The 19,236-nt window shown below is 43.0% G+C and overlaps 1 protein-coding gene across 1 annotated transcript in view; it reads left to right on the top strand.

Annotated features, from left to right (window-relative positions):
- NUDT14 (nudix hydrolase 14) overlaps window positions 1–19,236 on the top strand; it is a 177,772-nt gene that overhangs the window by 945 nt on the left and 157,591 nt on the right. The window lies entirely within an intron of this gene.

Raw genomic sequence — 19,236 nt, 5'->3', positions numbered from 1 at the left:
ATTACAGGTGTTTTAAGAATGCAAAATAACATGATAAGAGTATGCATTAGAGGATTTTGATGCATTTGGATTGTCCTGAAATCTCCAGGAATTAAATTTCAACCTTGTCTAGGACACTGTTACAGGCAGTTCTGTAGAACACTCATAGAATTCAAAAATAAATAAATAATTATATAGACTGGTGAATGAGATCTATTATTATGAAGTTCTCCTTCATTTAATGCTATCATATCGGCATATTGTATTCTGTAATATTTTAGTATATGTGCTGCTGAATCGAGCCCTTCTGTAATATTTTACCTGAACCCTGCAACACGCCTTGAACTCTCCTGTTGGAAAGGCGTGCCACAAATAAACAATGACTCGACTTATTTATTCCTGGAGACTATAGTTTAGCCAGTGTCTTTTGTGAGATGAATGCGGTAACATTTTATTAACATTTTTCCAGTTTAAATGAAAGCATTTTGGATATTTTTTTTTCTTTTAAAGCACCAGATGGAATTATCTAACATTCTCATACACCCTCACACACGGTTGAAGAAGGGACCTGTGTAGTCTCTAAAGCTCATGTACAACACCTTTTTGTTTGTCCTTTAAAGCAGTGTTTCCCAACCTTTGCAAGCTCAGAGCGCACCCACTTTAACCAAAATGCTGTATGGCACATCAGCCTCCACAGGGCAGGCAGTGAGGACATGGAGAGGATTCATATGACCAAAAGAAGAGCTAGGGAAGCACTGAAAACCCCACCTTCCAAATTTTAAAACAAAAGGAGAGAGGGAGCAGAGACACACATGAACTTGTCACAATGGACCGGTTCCCTATATACAGCACAAGTTCCAGAGAAGGGAGAAATCAGTGTGGTGCAGGAAGAGAGCTCAGTTACTTTGGCTGCCGAATGTGGCTGCCAGAGCTACTTCACTGCTGCTGCTCCCTTAACTCAAACAGGCCGATGCATAGGGGGAAACGGGCACTCATGATTGAGCACTCGCTTTCCTAACGCCCGCCCATCCACCTCTCCCGGACGCGCAGTGCAGTAGGCTAATGAGCCGCTGCATTAAAAAGGAGGCACTAGGGGAAATTGTGGTCCCTAGCAGCTCCTCGTCATCGGGCGCCAGGGAGACGAGGCTGTGTGTGGGTTAGGAAAATGGCCACTCAATTTTACCTCACCACTGTCAAGACATATATATATATTTTTTTTTTCATGTTGCTGCATTCTGTGGTTCCTCCGGCTTATTTCTGTTCTACTTTTGGGGCTCCTCAAGACTTAACACCAGCTCCGGGGCTGGCGTTAATTTTTGAGGATTAAAATGTGCACGTCAGACGCATGGTTATTTTTTACATCGCGGGTATTGGTTAATAGCCTCATCAACATGGCATTTTCATGTGATGAGAGCTATTAGCCACACCCTGGTTTGGACGCGCTGATCCCCTTATTGAACAGGGGTTATGGACGTACATCCAAAATGTGCGGACAACCGCAAGTTAACTTGTGCGCCAGCCTGAGCATACGGTATTGCATCGGCCTGAAAGTGAGTCACAATCTCCCCATCACATTCAGCCTGGGAATAGGACTGAAAGGGAGGGGCTTGGGAGGGGGGAATCAGAGAAGGTGCTGTGTGCAGTGTGTGTGCTGCACTGTCTGTGCCCTGTATGCTACCATTAATAATTACCAAACTCCAGGGCTCATTCTGTAGCTAGGAAGAGAAGGCATGCATGATTATACATGTCTTCAGAAAGGAGCTTCTACAGGTTTAGCAGCCACCACTGGGTGACTCTTGTTGCTGTGCAGCGCTGAGAACAGAGAGCCCTGATGCCGGCCTAGATGTGATCATCAGGCAGTGGTAACTTCTGTGGCATATGTGATCAGATCTGAAGGCACACTGGTTGGGAAATATTACTTTAAACTAGGGACCTGCCAGCCACAGTTTTCCTGTGAAAAGTGGACTCTTAGTAGACTACTAGAACTACAACATATCCTCACGCATTAGACCATTTAAACATGCATTAAACATAAAACCATCATTTAAAAAATTCATTTTATAGTATTATTGAGATATCAGCTGAATCTCTAGCAATACTATAAATTGATGTTATTTATTGTTGAAGTTGACCCTTGGTTGTTTTTTGGGGGGTTTTTGTTTTTTGTTTTGTTTTTTGCAGTTGTATTACATGGTATCCAAAAAAATCATCAGGGAATATTTTGCTTTGAAGTTTTAATTTTTTGCATAGCAGTGATTGCTACACTGAAAGAATTGTATTTGTCAGAAAGTAATTACATGTTTTTTCCAACCTTCAGTGTTCTTAGCTTAATTCTTAATGGCTGCTCACCATCTTGACTCTTGTCTCCTTTGTTCAATGTATTGTCTTTTCCTGTGCGAACTGTTGTAGTTCTGTTTCCAGGTTTCCTTACGCCCATCATTTCTGCCTGAATCCTCATCTTTCTGTCTATACCACCATGTCTCATCTTACCCCAAGGCTGTTCCCTTCTCTTTCCTCTCCTCCTCTTCCTCTCCTATCACATGACTCTTGTCCTCCTTTTATTTTCTGTACTTCCCCTCCCTGCAAAGTTACTGTGAGCAGAAGCCACCTCCTTAGGTCTTAGAGACTTGGCACTTCAACTATACTACTCGGAGTAAAGCTCCAGGATTTTAAAGCATGTGACTTACCCAGGGAATGGATCTTCTGGTTTATTTTCTGTTGCATTACTATCCAGTGAATCCTGTCTTTTCCAGAGGAACCGTATCATTGTGTGTTAGGGGGATCCTCTTTTACTCGTTGTTCTAAGTGTCTTCACTGACTGGAAACATCTCACAAGTGGGGGTTCCTACGCCTCCCAGGAGATCAGGGCTTTCCTAAGAGATTGGCATCCTCTCTCCAGCCACTTCTCTTGTGGATTCTGTCTTTGTTTTAGCTCCTCTTACGGGTGTAAGTCCTGGGGGCTTGTGGGGGGGGGGAAGGGGCGGGTGTGGCTAGAGGCCCCCTGCTGTGCCGGGGGGGGGGGGGGGATCGCATGCCCTGAGGCAGGCACAAAAGGTAAGATAAAGGTTTGGGGGGGGGGGGGGGGGGGCTAGGTTAGGGCTAGGGGGTGGGTGGGGAAGGGAAAGGGAGGTTAGTGTAGGGGGTTGGGAAGTTCCCTCTCAGGCCGCTCCAAAATTGGAGCGGACTGGGAGGGAAATGAGGAAGGCCACGGGTGTTGGCGTGCGCAGAATGCACAAGTATGCACCCCCTTGCGCGCGCATGTTATAAAATCGGGGTGTTCATGTGTGCGCGCCGGGTAACGCGCACATGGACGCAAACGCGCTTCTTTGAAAATCTACCCCTAAATATGTTGCTTTTTATTTCAGCAATAAAAATACATATTTTTGGTCCCAGGACATTTTTTTTTTTTTTTAAATGTAAAACACACTAGGGATGTGAATTCATTTTTTTTGTTTTTGTTTGCAGTGCACTCTAAATTGAATTAGTGCACACTAACGCGATTTAGTGTGCGCCAAAACAAAAAGAAACTAAAAAAAATCAAAACAAATAATAAAAATGAAACAAATTTAAAAAACAAAACAAAATCTTTATGGCTGCATATCCCTAATATACACCAAGATATTCATTCAAAGATGCTGCTGTCCTTTCCTGCTGTTGAATGTTTTTGGTTCATGGTCTTGCCTCCATCTAGAATGTGTTAAAATTCCTTATAAAATAGGCAGGGGTGAAGAAGATTTCTGATTGACTGAAAGCACTTTTAGGTTATGTGCATACTCGTGGCCTTTGAGGGGCTGCAAATAGGTTGGATTTTCAGGCTATCGCTAATGAATATGCATCGGGTAGGTTTGCATACCACCTATCTGATGAATATTCTCTATACCTCTATACTTTACTTCATGCATCTGATGAAGTGGACTCTGGCCTTGAAAGCTCATGCCTCAATAAACTGGTTAGTCTATAAGGTGCCACCTACCTTGTGTCGTTTTTGCTACACCAGACTAACATGGCTATCCCTCTGAATAATGGAGGCAATGTGCATGCAAATATCTCATGCATATTCATTAGGGTTATCCTGAAAACCCAACATTTTTTGCAGCCCTCGAAGGTTGGGAGTGAATACCACTGTCCTACATATAACCCATAGGTAAGATTAATTATGTCCCACTTCTCTGACAGTAGACTCCTGTGTTAGAGACTCTGAGTGGTTTTTATTTAATGGTGAGTGAGTGAGTCTTGAGAAAGTTCTGGATAGTGCCTATCGGGGTCCATTCATCAGATTGCTCTGGGCCGTTATCGCATGTGATAAATGCCCTAATGCACGTGATAACTACCACATCGCAGCGTGAACATTCAAATTAGGGAAAAGAGAGAAGTTTGGGAGGGTTTAGGCAAAGTAGGGGGCTGTGGCGCTGAGGTTGATAATATAGCGCACATTATTGCCCGCAGTAACGCCGGAAATAGCTACACCTATTTCATTGGTGCTAAGGGGGCGACAGCGTGCAGCGCAGCTGTAACTGCGGCGGGCGAAAATGTAACGCTGTGATCCGGCCGGCTGCTCACTATTGCCCTCCCCTGCCCCTTTTCTGGCCGCGGCTCATCATTTCGCTATATTTATAGCGGAGTGATGAATCCAGGGGGTAAGTCCGTGAGTTCAGCAGTGAACAGCCTCAGAATCTGCAGCGTGGGGGTAAAAGGTGCAGAGTCTGACAGGAGAAGCAGTTGCCATGGCTTTTTGGAGGAAGAAGTTTACTGTCAGTTTTACTGGCCCAAGTGGAAGCTGCTTGCTCCCTGGCAAGCCTCGTAAGGCTCATGACGCTCAAGCACGTATAGTTCCTTCTCGCCGGGAGACCTATCCAAGTCTGCAACCAAAAGTAAGGGTACAGTGGGGACACTTCCAGCAAAGTACAAACTGGAGTAAAGTTCTTAGTGTGAACTGGCACCCAGAAAGGGAAGTGGACTACTGCTGAAAGAACCGCCTTATTTCTGTCTCTTGCGGTGATTAAAGTGTGAGATCGGCGTCCCCCAACTTTCAGTTTCCCAACTGTGAAATGTACTGTGTAGAAGAGAGAGAATTGCATGAGGAGTCCTTTTTTTTTCAGTTCTTCTATTACTGTTCAGTTACTCTTCACAAAAACTGAGAACTGTTACAACTCATTGTTTCCTGTGGAATGCAGGCCATTTGAATATTATTCTTCCTGTAAATAAGGTCAAGACCACTTTGGAGCCACATCCTGCTGAGTGTGTCTGCAGCTATAGGGAGTCAAGTGACAGGAAGTTTTAGCTAAGGAACGGTGTCCTTTACATGGCGGTGGCTGCACCAGACTGAAGTCCCACTACCACGTGTCTTAAACCTAATTCTTGGAGAACCCTGAGACTGTTCAGGCATTCCCTGAGTAACCAGCTGCATACATTGTCACTACCTTCATACTAAAAACATGATATGCCAGTGGAAAATAGAGAATAGCTTCTTCCTGGCTTACACCTGATCCTCTTCATATGCCAGTTTCATCTGAGCCCGAGAAGAGTTCCTTGCTCGTTCCTTGCCCGGACCTATCTTCTTTGCATGGGATCACCTACAAAACACAACAGTGAACTTCTCTGTACCTAGTTTAGTAACACTGTATATTAGTGGCACATTCGTAGTCAATTTGGCATTTTATTTTTTCATAAATAAAATGTTCATGTTCAGTTAAACTCCAAAAAGCACAAGTTTATCTTTTATTTTTTTCACAAGGGAATCAGTGGCGTACCCTATGCTTTTTAAAACAATTTATCTTGCTCTAAAAACTTTAAATCCAGAAATAAAGTCTTGGTATCTAATAGAGATGTGCATGGTCAACATCTTTGCTTTGGTTTACTTTTTTTTTGGGGGGGGGGGGCTTTTTGGGCATTTTATTTCTCTGAAATCTGTTTCAGGGGTTTTGGTTTTTCATTTTGATCCATTTTTATGTTTTGGAAAATAGTATTTGCAAACAGCACATACTGTTTTGCAAAGCAAATAAAAATAACATTGTTTGGATTTTTCAGGGCCATTTTTGAGTTGCTTCAGATTTAATGAAACAAAATGAAAATGACCATTTTTGGTTCAGAATGCACATTAATTTAAAATGAATGCACATCCCTAGCATCTTCTTGTACACTAAAATCAATGCTTTTCTACAAATTCCATGCTATTTCATCTTTGCTCCACCAGACACAAACTAGAGTTACGCTCTATGGTATTTTTTTCTTTCAAATGATGAGTAACTTATGCAATTAAAATAAAATCCATATGCAATTGTGACTTACAGATAAATTCCTAAAAGCGTGGCTACTAGAGGGAAAGACACAAGCGATGCTTCTCAGATTATCTGTAATAAATATGGATACAAATGTCTTCCTACAATTCATGAGATAGTCAGCTGTTGCAATAGTATCTGGACATTTCTCTTGCTTTTTTGCTGTTTTATTTTCCAAAGGCATCAGCTTCCTCTTTAAATTGAAAGGAGTGCAGTCCGCATGCTTACTTTTAGCTTTCATACAGAATTAATCATTTCTGTTTAGAATTTTGCCTTAGATTTTACAAATGGTCTGGATATTAGAAACAATCTCATGAATGTCTAGAACCCCAATACATTTTTTAGATCTGTGTTCTACTTGATTAGAGCAGCAAAAGGAGGAAAATGTTCCCATAATTAGCTTTCATATATTTTTGTACAGTTTGTTGGTATCCAGTGGAAATGTTAGCACAATGCATCAATAAATCCTATGTATCTACTCAAATTTATGTGTGTAACTTGTATCCTGAGTCACAAAACCCGTTCTACATTTTTGTGAGTTAGAAAACAGCAAAGGTGCTTTTATAAGGCTATTCAGGAGAGAGAGAGTAGATGCACTCTGGCATGTCATGGCAAATGCGGTCTTTAAAAGCACCTTTAAAAATAATTTTAACATAAATTAGAATCATGTTGCTAGATGGAAAGTAAAATGAATCAGCTGAAAATACAGAGCATTATTTTGTTGTCCCTAATCAATACTCATACCAGGCTTATGTGCCTAAAATTAGCTCGTGCATTACATCACCCTGCCTGCCCATCTCCTCAGCAGAGAAACGGGATATAATGATAGATGAGAACCATGAGGCGCGTCTCCCCTTCACAGTTTCATTTCTGGTGCAATACCGCAGACCCCAGTAGATCTCTGGCTTTCCCTTCACTTCTTCACAACTAGAGATCCTTCTGCAGTATGCCAGGCGTTTGTGTGCTCCCTGTTCAGGTTGCTTGGACATTGTATATGACAGCTGCTCGGAATACAGTTGCCACTGGGGTTCGTTTTCCGCTTTGTTCCTCTGTCACTCAGCATGAAAGAACTCCAGTATCAGGGGGTAGAGTAATTGGTGTAATAGAGAATGCCCCAGCCTTGTGAAACTGGAGAGGAGAACTGCAGAGCAGAGAGCCAAGAAAGGACAATGAACCTGGAAATCTGACTTCTGTATAAAAAGAGAAATCATAGAAGGGAAAAGCTAATTTACTTTCCACGCTGCCTAGCGAGAAGAAGGCAGTAGCTGTGGGAGTGAGGCACAGGCTGGGAAAGGATGGGGTAAAACCATCCTCCAGTGAATTTCAGCCAATATTATTTAAATATCATTTATAATCAATTATGTGTTCAAAGTTAAACATTCTTTAAATTAAAGCATTAGTAGTCCTTATTTGTGTAGTATTATTAATACATAAAGTGCTGTCAGATAATTTACCAGGTTACAGTGTCTCTTTCCTAAGGAGTTTACAGTGTATGTTTGAGGATGGAAAGGTTACATGACCTGCTCAAGGTCAGGTAGATAAGTGGTAGTTAGGGGATTAAGTTGGTGACTGGATTTACAACTCTGCCCTAACCAGTACTCTACATTTCCTGTTCAAATTAAATAACATTTGTTTACCACAACATTTGTAGGTGCTTGGACTTCCTGGGCCTTTGACCTTGCACCGTGCACAGCTGAGGCACGGTATAATGGAAACCAAAGCACTTGTTGTCATGTTTTAATGTCGCACTAAATAAAACTCCCTCAAATAAGCAATAACCCTCAAAAATATGACCATTTACTATGCAACATCTCAAGATCCGTCTGATCGTTTACCTCATGCTTTCTGAATATGTTATGTCACAAACACCCTGAATGGTTTTACTGCTCGTGTAAAACAGCTTAACAATTAAAACACAAGGTTTTTTAAGATTAAAAAGCTGAGAAAGATGAAAGAAACATATAAAAGGAAAATTGTTTAAGACTGTAGTATTAGTCTGTGTCTTCAAAATAATGCCTTACCTGTTTCTTCACTCTGTTTCCTCTTTAATCTTATTCTCACTTTTATTTATTTATTTTTTAAACATAACTACACAGTTGGTTAAGCTGACAGAACACCAGAGGTCTGTCAAGTGTAACCATTTTCTAATTGCTTAAAAGCTCTCTTTACCTTGGAAGATGAAAAAAGTCACTCTGTAGTCCATTCTGAAACACAATGGAAAAAATATCCTTTCCGACCCCAAATACACCAGTCAGCATAAGCTCCTGGATCATTGCATTTCCCTGGAATCTAACTATATTGTCCCCTTTTTTTCCAAAAACATGCCTATTTTATTTTTTTTGTCTTTAAGATATTTTATTTCTTGTGTTTTTACGTGTTTTAATAACAAAATATATGGCCCTTTCATTAAAATCACTGGGGTAGATTTTAAAAGGAGCGTGTGTGGCCTATATGTGCGCGCATGTTATAAAATCTAGGGTCAGTGCACCTTGTGTGCGCCGAGCCGCGCAGTCTTCCTTCGTTCCCTCCCCCCTAGCCTGACCTTCCCACCCCTTCCCCTAAACTTCCCCCCCCCCAGCCCTACTCTAGCCCCCCTATTTCACCTTTTGCGCCTGCCTCCAGGCAGGAGCAAGTTGTGTGCGCTGGCCGATTGTCGGCACACAATCTCTGACACAGTGGCAAATGTGGCCGCTGGCCTCGCCTCGTCTACGTCCCATCCCTTTTTCCAAGCCCCGGGAGGCGTTTATGTGCACCGCTGGGCCTTTTGAAAATAGGCCCAGTGCGCGTAACCCCCCTAAGCGCATAAGTCTTTGAAAATCTGCCCCACATTGTATAGTTTACTTTGCAAAATCTCCGTCCCTGAGTCCATTCGTACATGAACTGAAAGAATGTAGTACAGTTGAATGCCTTCATGAAATCCTGGTAAGAATCAACATTGCAACACTAAATTATTTATTCATAAATGGCTGGATTTTCAAAATGTTACGCGCGCCGGGCCTATTTTAAAAAGGCCCGGTGACGCGCGTAAAGCCCCAAGATGCGTGTAAGTCCCGAGGCTTTACAAAAGGCGCGCGCAACTTGCGCCTGCCCGGAGGCAAGCACAAAAGGTAAAATTAAAATTTTGGGGGTGTTAGAGTAAGAACATAAGAACATGCCATACTGGATCAGACCAAGGGTCCATCAAGCCCAGCATCCTGTTTCCAACAGAGGCCAAAACCAGGCCACAAGAACCTGGCAATTACCCAAAAACTAAGTCTATTCCATGTTACCATTGCTAATGGCAGTGGCTATTCTCTAAGGGGCGGATTTTAAAAGGCCCGCGCGCGTACATCCTTCCGGATGTATGTGCGCAGGGCCCTTGCGCGCTGGCGCACCTATTTTGCATAGCCGCCGGTGCGCGTAAAGCCCCGGGACGTGCATACGTCCCGGGGCTTCGAAAAGGGGAGGGAGGGGGCGTATCCGGGGGCGTTCCCGAAACGACGCGGCGTTTCGGGGGTGTGCCGTGGCATTTCGGGGGCGGGCCCGGGGGCGTGGTGCCGGCCCGGGGGCATGGTCGAGGCCTCCGGACCAGCCCCCGGGATCTGAGGACGGAGCGGGGCTGCCGGCCGATGCGCGCAAAGTTACGCCTGCTTTCAGCAGGCGTAACTTTGCCGACAAAGGTGGGGGGGGGGGTTAGGTAGGGGAAGGTGGGGGGAGGGTGAAGAAAAGTTCCGTCCAAGGCCGCTCCGAAATCGGAGCGGCCTCGGAGGGAACAGGCAGGCCACGCTGGGCTCGGCACGCGCAGGTTGCACAAATGTGCACCCCCTTGCGTGCGCTGACCCCGGATTTTATAAGATACGTGTGGCTACGCGCATATCTTATAAAATCCAGCGTACTTTTGTTCGCGCCTGGTGCGCGAACAAAAGTACGCGATCGCGCAAGTATTTAAAACCTGCCCCTAAGTGAACTTAATAGCAGGTAATGGACTTCTCCTCCAAGAACTTATCCAATCCTTTTTTAAACACAGCTATACTAACCGCACTAACCACATCCTCTGGCAACAAATTCCAGAGTTTAATTGTGCGTTGAGTAAAAAAAGAACTTTCTCCGATTAGTTTTAAATGTGCCCCATGCTAACTTCATGGAGTGCCCCCTAGTCTTTCTACTATCCAAAAGAGTAAATAACCGATTCACATATACCCGTTCTAGACCTCTCATGATTTTAAACACCTCTACCATATCCCCCCTCAGTCGTCTCTTCTCCAAGCTGAAAGGGGAGGAAAGGTTAGGGGAAGGGGTGGGAAGGTCAGGCTAGGGGTAACGGGGGAAGGCAGCGCGGCTCGGTGCACGCAAGGTGCACAATTGTGCACCCCCTTGTGCGTGCCGACCCCGGATTTTATAACTTGCACGTGCAAGTTATAAAATTGGGTGTACATGTGCGTGCGCCGGGTAGTGCGCGTACATGTACGCCCACGCGTAACCTTTTAAAATCTACCCCAATAGTTGCAGTGGCTTAAAAGGCACTTTTAAAAACTTTAAAACTCTATTATCTACTCAAGAATGAAATACAAGAATTACAAGAAGATGAATGACTTTTTTCATGATGTCTAATTTCCTTCTCTGGCACAGAAATTTACATATGGTTATAACTATTAACCAATGGCAGGACAGCTGTCAAAAGGCTCAGTGACGACATGTGTCTAACAGCCCAGAGATTAAACCGAACTGAACTAACTGGCCTGGCCTGTTTCCCTATAGCAGGGGTGACCAATGCCAGTCCTCCAGGGCCACAAAGAGGCCAGGTTTTCATGATATCCACAATGAAAATGCATGAGATAGATTTGCATACGATGGCGGCTGTGCATGCAAATCTTTTTCATGCATATTCATTGTGGATATGCTGAAAACCTGCCCTGTTTGTGGCTCTGGAGGATCTGCCCTATAGGAAATAAACAGAAGAAGGGATTCTATGTGTCAAGGGCACATAAAGTCAACCAGGAATCGTTGGGCGCTCGGCTAACTTTGGCAAAAACTTGAATGAAAGTGGAAAAAAAGTTTGAAAAATGAATAAGGGTGATAGATTCACATGATTTTTATAATGCAAGTTTCACAATAATAAACTAAGGGGGTCATTTTCTATCGATATCGCACGCGATAGCTAGATAAGGGCGGAGTCGGGACCGGAAGAGGAGGAGTTGGGGCGGCGTCGGGGCGGATGCGGTGGTAACTTTGCTTTTGGCGATAAGGTAAGACCCGTTATCGCCGCCAGTAGCGCGCCAGTAGTACGAAAGCCGGCAGTGATAACACTGCGGTGGTGCGATCGCTGCCTGCTTTCGCAGGATCGCCCCCCGCTTCGCCCCCCCGCCCCCCGTTACCCTGGAATTCAGAAAGCCATGCTATCTTAGAAAATCCAGCCCTAAACTGAGAAAGAGGATCTTCATGTTTTTCTAGATTGAGCCTTTAATTGAATTTTCTTTAAAATAATTTTTTTTTTCTAGTACTGCTGCTGTATGGCCCAGCTAGAGGGTGGCAAAAATACATCTTCAAAAGACTATCATCTATAATCAGATGCTTGGAGGGTCTGCTTCTCAATCAAAGAATTTATTTTATATGAAGGTTTCAAAACTGTCTCTATAAATAAAAATATATTATTTGCTTATTTATAATAATTCTATAGTTTATTTTTAGAATAAACTAAACATAATTAATTTTACCACCTAGTAAGTCTCTATGGGCTAAATTTTAAGTTTCGGGCAAAAATAGTGTAATAAACCTAAAAGTCAGTTTGCTTTCATAGTTATGAAATAGCGGCTGTCTTCCCCATGGCTTAGCCCCCTTGTTACAAACTTGCATAAAAATAAGCCTCCTACAAGGAGCTGGTTGTGAGTGCTGAGTGGGAGAGTATCTGGTTCCCAAGAGATGAGGTGAAAAAAGCAGATAAAAAGCATGCATCTCAGATATCTGCCAAGGATTGAAATTGTCGGCTCACTGTGCTGCGGCAGTCAATAAAGCAAACAAAGGCCAGGCTTCATCATTCCGTGCGGAATGATGGAGCCTGCGCTAAAGGGGGTGGGATTAGAGCGAATGAGGGGGCAGATTTTGCCTGCTGTGGTGCGGCCGGCTGCAGGCTATCGCGGGCATAGCGCTATCGTAAAAGGTGATGCTATTCCCTGTGCTACTGCCGGCGGTAATGTTCGAAATGTTATCGCCGGTGGCGGTGCCACCGCCAACTCCTCTCTAACTCCACCCCGACTCCTCCTTTCCCCTTAATTTTAATGTTATCACCGCGAAAAGGCCCTAACGCAAGCAATAAGTCCTTAGAAAATAACCCCAGATGTTAGGAATTATTAGGAAGGTAATGGTGAATAAAATGGAAAATGTCATAATGCCTCTATATTGCTCCATGGTGAGACAGCACCTTGAATACTGTGTACAATTCTGGTCGCCGCATCTCAAAAAAAATGTGGTTGCGATGGAGAAGGTTCAGAGAAGGGCAACCGAAATGATAAAGGGGGTGGAACAGCTCCCCTATGAGGAAAGACTAAAGAGGATAAGGATGTTCAGCTTGGAGAAGAGACAGCCGAGAGGGGATATGATAGAGGTCTTTAAAATCATGAGAGGTCTAGAACGGGTAAATGTGAATCGGTTATTTTCTCTTTCGGATAATAGAAGGATTAGGGGGCACTCCATGAAGTTAGCATGTAGCACATTTAAAACTAATTGGAGAAAATTATTTTTCACTCAACGCACATTAAACTCTGTAATTTGTTGCCAGGGGATGTGGTTAGTGAAGTTAGTGTATCTGGGTTTAAAAAAGGTTTGGATAAGTCCATTAACGGCTATTAATCAAGTTGACTTAGGGAATGGTCTCTGCTATTACTGGCATCAGTAGCATGGGATCTTCTTGGTGTTTGGGTACTTGCCAGGTTCTTGTGGCCTGGTTTGGCCTCTGTTGGAAACAGGATGCTGGGCTTGATGGATCCTTGGTGTGACCCAGTATGGCATGTTCTTATGAGGAAAGGACTAACATTAGAAGGTCCCTTGATGCGAAGGAAAGAAATTCCTTTGTAGATTAATTTGATTTATTTATTTAGTCGTTTTGTTTGTAATTATTATGTTTTATTGATATTTTTCCATTATTTTATTCTGTGTATGGTTTTTTTTAACCCGCCCTGGACTTTATTGGAGGGTTGGGATATACTTTTAATCCAATAAATAAGTCAATAAATAAATTTGCCAGCTTTGAGTCGGATGGACACCAGGATCTGACCATGCTATAGTGTTAAGGCAACATGATGACAGTTTATACTTAAGCCTCAGATTGCCTGCAGTGGTCTTTGGATAGGCTAACCACAACAATGGCCATTAAATGCCAGCAAATCTAGTTCAACTGACCATTTCCCAAAGCTGTTTCCATCTCTTCTGTGGCATTGGATCCATGTAGGAGCGACTATCTCAAAGGGCCATGGACCGGAGGTGGAGAGGTTTGAGAGAGGCCATCCAATCTTGGGTGGAAAGAGAGGTTGCTTCATGAGCATCTCTCCTTGATTCCTTCTGTAGGAAACTTACAGTGCATTCAGAAAATATTCAGACCCTTTCACTTTTTCCACATTTTGTTACATTACAGCCTTATTCTAAATGGATAATATGCATGGTTTTTTCCTTTCTTAATCTACACACAATACCTCATAATGACAAAGCAAAATCAGGTGTGTAGAAATTTGTTGAAATTAATTTAAAAAAACCCCTGAAATATGACATTTACATATGCCTTCAGACCCTTTGCTATGACACTGAAAGTTGAGCTCAGGTGCATTTGTTTTCATTGATTATCCTTGATATGTTTCTACAGTTGGATTGGAGTCCACCTGTGGTCAATTCAATTGATTGGACATGATTTGGAAGGCTCACACCTGCCTATATAAGGTCCCCCAGTTGACAGTGCATGTCAGAGCAAAATCAAAATGTAATAATAAACAAAGTCCAAAATAGAAAACAAATTATCAAATTCAAAAAGATCCTATTGAAATTACTCTAATTGACTCAATAAAGATTTTATATATGTATATTGGCAAGACCGTCATATTGACAGGCATTCATGTTTTGCTGCACATTTATCTGCAACCATTTTTCACCTGAGTATTTTTAAATCATTGGTCTTCCCACCAAAATCAAAGCCATACATTTGAAGGAATTGTCTGTAGGCCTCTGGGACAGGATTGTATCAAGGCACAGAGTTGGGGAAGGGTACAAAAGAATTGCCCTAGCATTGAAGGTCCTGAAGAACACAGTGGCCTCCCTCATTCATAAATGGAAGAAGTTCGGATGCACCAGGACTCTTCCTAGAGCCGGCCACCCGCCCAAACTGAGCAATCGGGGGAGAAGGCCCTAGGTCAGGTAGGTGACCAAGAACCTGATGGTCACCTGACAGAGCTCCAGAGTTCCACTGTAGAGATGGGAGAACCTTCAAGAAGGAAAACCTTATCCGTAGCACTCCATCAATCAGACCTTTATGGTAAAGTAGCCAGAATGAAAACACTCCTCGGTAAAAGGCACATGACAGCCTGCTTGGAGTTTGCCAAAAGTCACTTAAAGGACTCTCAGAGCATGAGAAACAAGATTCTCTGGACTGATGAAACCAAGATTGAACTCTTTGGCCTGAATACCAAATCTCATGTCAGAGGAAACCAGGTACTGCTCATCATCTAGCGATTACCATCTCTTCGGTGAAGCATGGTGGTGGCAGCATCATGCAGTGGGGATGTATTTTAGATGTAGGATTTGGGAAACTAGTCAGAATTGAGGGAAAGATGAATGGAGCAAAGTACAGAGAGATCCTTGATGAAAACCAGTAGGACAATGACCCTAAACACACAGTCAAGACAACGCAGGAGTGGCTTCAGCACAAGTCTGTGAATGTCCTTGAGTGGCCAGCCAGAGCCTGGACTTGAACCCGGTCGAATGTCTCTGGAGAGACCTGAAAATAGCTGTGCCCTGATGCTCCCCATCCAACTTGACAGAGCTTGAGAGGATCTGCAGAGAAAAATGGGAGAACATCCCCAAATCCAGATAAGCCAACATTGTAGTTCATACCCAAGAAGACTTGATGCTGTAATCATTGCGAAAGTGCCTCAACAAAATACTGAGTAAAGGGTCTGAATACTTATCTAAATGTGATATTTCAGGTTTTTTTTAAATTAATTTGCACAAATTTCTACAAACCCGATTTCACTTTGTCATTAGTTTGAGTAGGGAAAAATGCACATTATCCATTTTAGAATAAGACTGTAACATAACAAAATGTGGAAAAAGTGAAGGTGTCTGAATACTTTCTGAATGCACTGTATGGCTGCAGCCTTGTCTTTGCTGATGAACCTGTCTTGCTGACTATTTGTACCATCTGAAACCATGCAGCACATAGCACATGTGCAGTGCAACATTTCAGCACAAACATGGCTGAAACTTGTGGGATGGGCTCTTATTTGTCGTAGTGACAGCACTGTGCTTGATTTTAAAAGCATCCATGTGTGTGAGGTTCCCGGTGCGTGTGGTTCCCGGTGCGTGCGCATGGACGTGGCTGTTTTATAAGATGTGCACATTGGCTCGCACATATGTGTGCTGGATTTTAATGTCCACGCGCGCATGTGCAGGCGGATGGCCTCTTCCGTGCACAATGGGAGGGGGGATTTTACAAAACAACGCATGGCGACGGGAGTAGGGTTTTCCCAGTTCCTTTCCAGTCTGCTCCAATTAAGGAGAAGATTGGGAGGGAACGTTCCTATCCACCTAACTACCCTTCCTATCTATTCCCCTCTCCTCCCTGACCCCTAACCCCTACCTAGCTATTAGATTTTTTTTTGTTTTATAACTTACCTGTTCCTTCGGAGCAGAAATAAGTTACACCCGCTGGCCGGCTGCCGGTGCGCGCTCTCCCAGGACAGGGCCTAATGGCTGCTGTCCCAGCCAGCCCCGCCCCTTTGAGACAGGCGGGCACTTCTGTGTGTACCGAGGGATATGTGCGTGGCCAGGCCGTTTTTAAAATGCGCTCGGCCCGGCCACACGCGAATCTCCTGGTTTTAGCTCTTGCGGCGCTTTGAAAATTTGGGCGACAATTTCTTGTCTAAATATGGAGTTTTTGGAAATGCTCAAGTGTGTGTTGGTGTCTCTTTTGTCCAAGGCGGATGTTACGTTTTAGATCTTAGCAAGCAGATGCTAAATAGAATGTGGCAGAGAGAAAACCACATTATTTTCCATGCGCTCACGGAAACCTAATGTGCAATTGATATTGGTCATTTACATGCCGGTATATGCAAACTTCATTCTTTTTAGCCATATTGCTAGTTAAGTAAAGCCAATACTATGGACTTGAAAGTACTTGGGGACCTCTTTCGCGTGCACTCTGGGGCCTTCCTGCATAGTTTGCTAGTCTGAGTGCACGCTAAGCAATCTTAGAGAGCATGCCAAGCTCTGGTGCATAGGCCCCTTCATCTTCTGTTCACTATTGCAATATACTAAGCAATTGTTTGTTAAATTTAGATGTAGTCGATCGTAGTGATTTGACCAATTTAAAGGAAAAATATCTTTTGTATTTTATTTTCTGCTGTTGTTTTTGCCGTAAACATTAAATGAAGTCTTGCTAACCAGCATAAAGGCCTGTAAAAAATTATGAGGGAAAAAAGGGATTTATGTACATAATACCCAACCCAACCTCCCCTGCCTCTGGGAATGTCCCTTTTCTCAACAGTTGAAAGTATATGTGCTGTTGCACAATGCACATAATTTTGCAAGCAGATAGACATATGCACTGTGCGAGGCAGTATGCCCGTTTCTCCCAGTGGGCAAAAGTACCCACACAGTACATAAAATGGATAGTGTTCCATGCACTGAAGCTGGGAAGTGTTCAGAAGGCTGTTTTATGTGTATAAACACCTTTCCACCTGCGGGAACACATGGGAAAATTGCTATTTTGGTGACCTGTGAGAAAATAATTTTTTTTTGTATTTCTTATTCAGTCAAGGTTGTTAAAAAGGCAGTTTTTGGTGCAATACCAAGAGGAGACCCTACGGAAATAGAATCAGTCATTAAATGTCCCCAAAACTGAGCACAAATATGTGTTGTTTTTTTTTTTTGAAGCGTGACAGACAGAATGACCCACACACAAACATAGTAAATTATATGGAGAGAGATAGTGCTAAAGGTTAAACTACAGCTCTGTTTGCTTTAGTGGCCAGCTAATGGTGCACACAAACCGTGATCACAGATCAAAACAACATTAATTATTAGTTTCATGTTGTACTTGCTGTGGCAAAATCCTTTAAACTTCTCACAGGAAGCTGAGAGGGAATCTCAGGGCCTGTGATAGAGCAGCTGGTCTGGACATGGGCTGATGCCCCAGTTGACAGGTTGCTGGATTAGAAAGAATATCAAAGGCAGTGAGTAAGATTAGGGATAAGTGAACATCTGACAGCAGTTTGCAGCAGGAGAACAGATGATAAACAATGGGAGTTGGGTGCTTGGAGGGGGTGGAGGGGGAGGCATTAGAGGTGAGGAGGCCATGGGAAAAGTGTGGCGGCAATCACTAAAGCTCCAGGTTCCCGAGCCTCATGAATAGAACAGGAAATGGGATTTGCTGGGACAGATGTGATGAGCGGTGATGAATACATTATAGGGGGAAAAAACCCCAAAAAAACAACCAGGAGAAACTGCAGGCAAGTGGTTGTCCTCACACGAAAATGTTAATTTCAGTAGCACAAGTTTTTTTTATCGCCTCTACAGAAAATAAACATTATTCTTATAACTAGCATGAATTGGTGAAAAGGAGTATATTCATTTTGTGCTCATTCTAAGCGGTGCCCATACTTTGATCAACATTTCATATCCACAGTATCGGCTTCACTTAAGTAGCAATATTTCCCAGGTTGTGTCGTGAGCACAACTTGTTTAGCAATACCGTTGAAAAGAATGGAGATTTAGAGAAAGCAATGCAATGTTTAGCGTCCTTACTCAGAGCTTTTTTTTAGACATTTTAGTAGAGTTCCTCTTCACAGGACTCATTCACAGTTGCCATTTGGAAAAGTCTGTTGGCTGCCATGTTTGGTGGCAGTAAACACGTGAATCTACCGTTTTTATTTAATTTATGTATGGGGATATCGGATGTGTGGAATGTCTTGCATCGCAAGTTATGGTTAATAAGTAAAGAAGATAGCAATAGTTATACCAACAAATCGATTAATTTTTAGTGCTAATCTTTTAACAGCATTAGAATATAAATTACATCTCCATCAGCTTTCTGTTAATTTTTTTTTTTTCTGACTGATGAGAAGAAAGGATAGGTCCTAGGAATCTTCTGAGAAAAGCTTAGGAGGATGTCTGTAGATTGCTACTAAGCCAAGGCTTCCATTAACCCCCTGCTGCTCTTCTTCATTAAGTTGGTTTTAATGGTTTTGAAAGCAAGCAAGTGGAAGAGAGTAATATCACTTTTAAAGTAAAATGTGTGCATCGTGGTTCGCCGACTTAAGGACCTAAATATTTATATTCTAAAGGAAAGAGAACATGGAGGGCATGACATAGAGACATTCAAATGCCTTGAAGAAGTTAATAATGCGCAAGAAGCAAACATTTGTCTTCAGTGAAAAGGAAGATCTAATCCAAAAGGCTTGTACACTCAGAAGTAATATCAGAATACACTTCTTCACGGGGGCCCTAGAGAGCAGGCAACTGAATGGACGTGTGAGGCAAAGGCTCCTGAGACTACTTGTTTACAAAAGAGGCCTAACCCACCAAAAATAACAGCCAGCAAAATTATTAAAGTTGCTGGAAGACAGAGAAATTTGTCAGGATTCTGGCTTCAGTCAAAACGAGGGAGCTAGAGACTGATCAGGCGATGGGAGGGCATTGTGCGATGAGATCGAAGCTAGAGCCAAGCTCCCTGACCAAAATGGCGCTGGGGAAAGAAGCAGACAACCCCTTGTTAACCAAGTGTGTAGGATTAGAAAGTTTT

Source organism: Rhinatrema bivittatum, chromosome 4 (assembly GCF_901001135.1).
Source record: "Rhinatrema bivittatum chromosome 4, aRhiBiv1.1, whole genome shotgun sequence".
NCBI classification, from domain to species: Eukaryota; Metazoa; Chordata; class Amphibia; order Gymnophiona; family Rhinatrematidae; genus Rhinatrema; species Rhinatrema bivittatum.
Note: the sequence above shows the minus strand (reverse complement) of the source record. Positions and strands in the feature narration are given on the sequence as shown.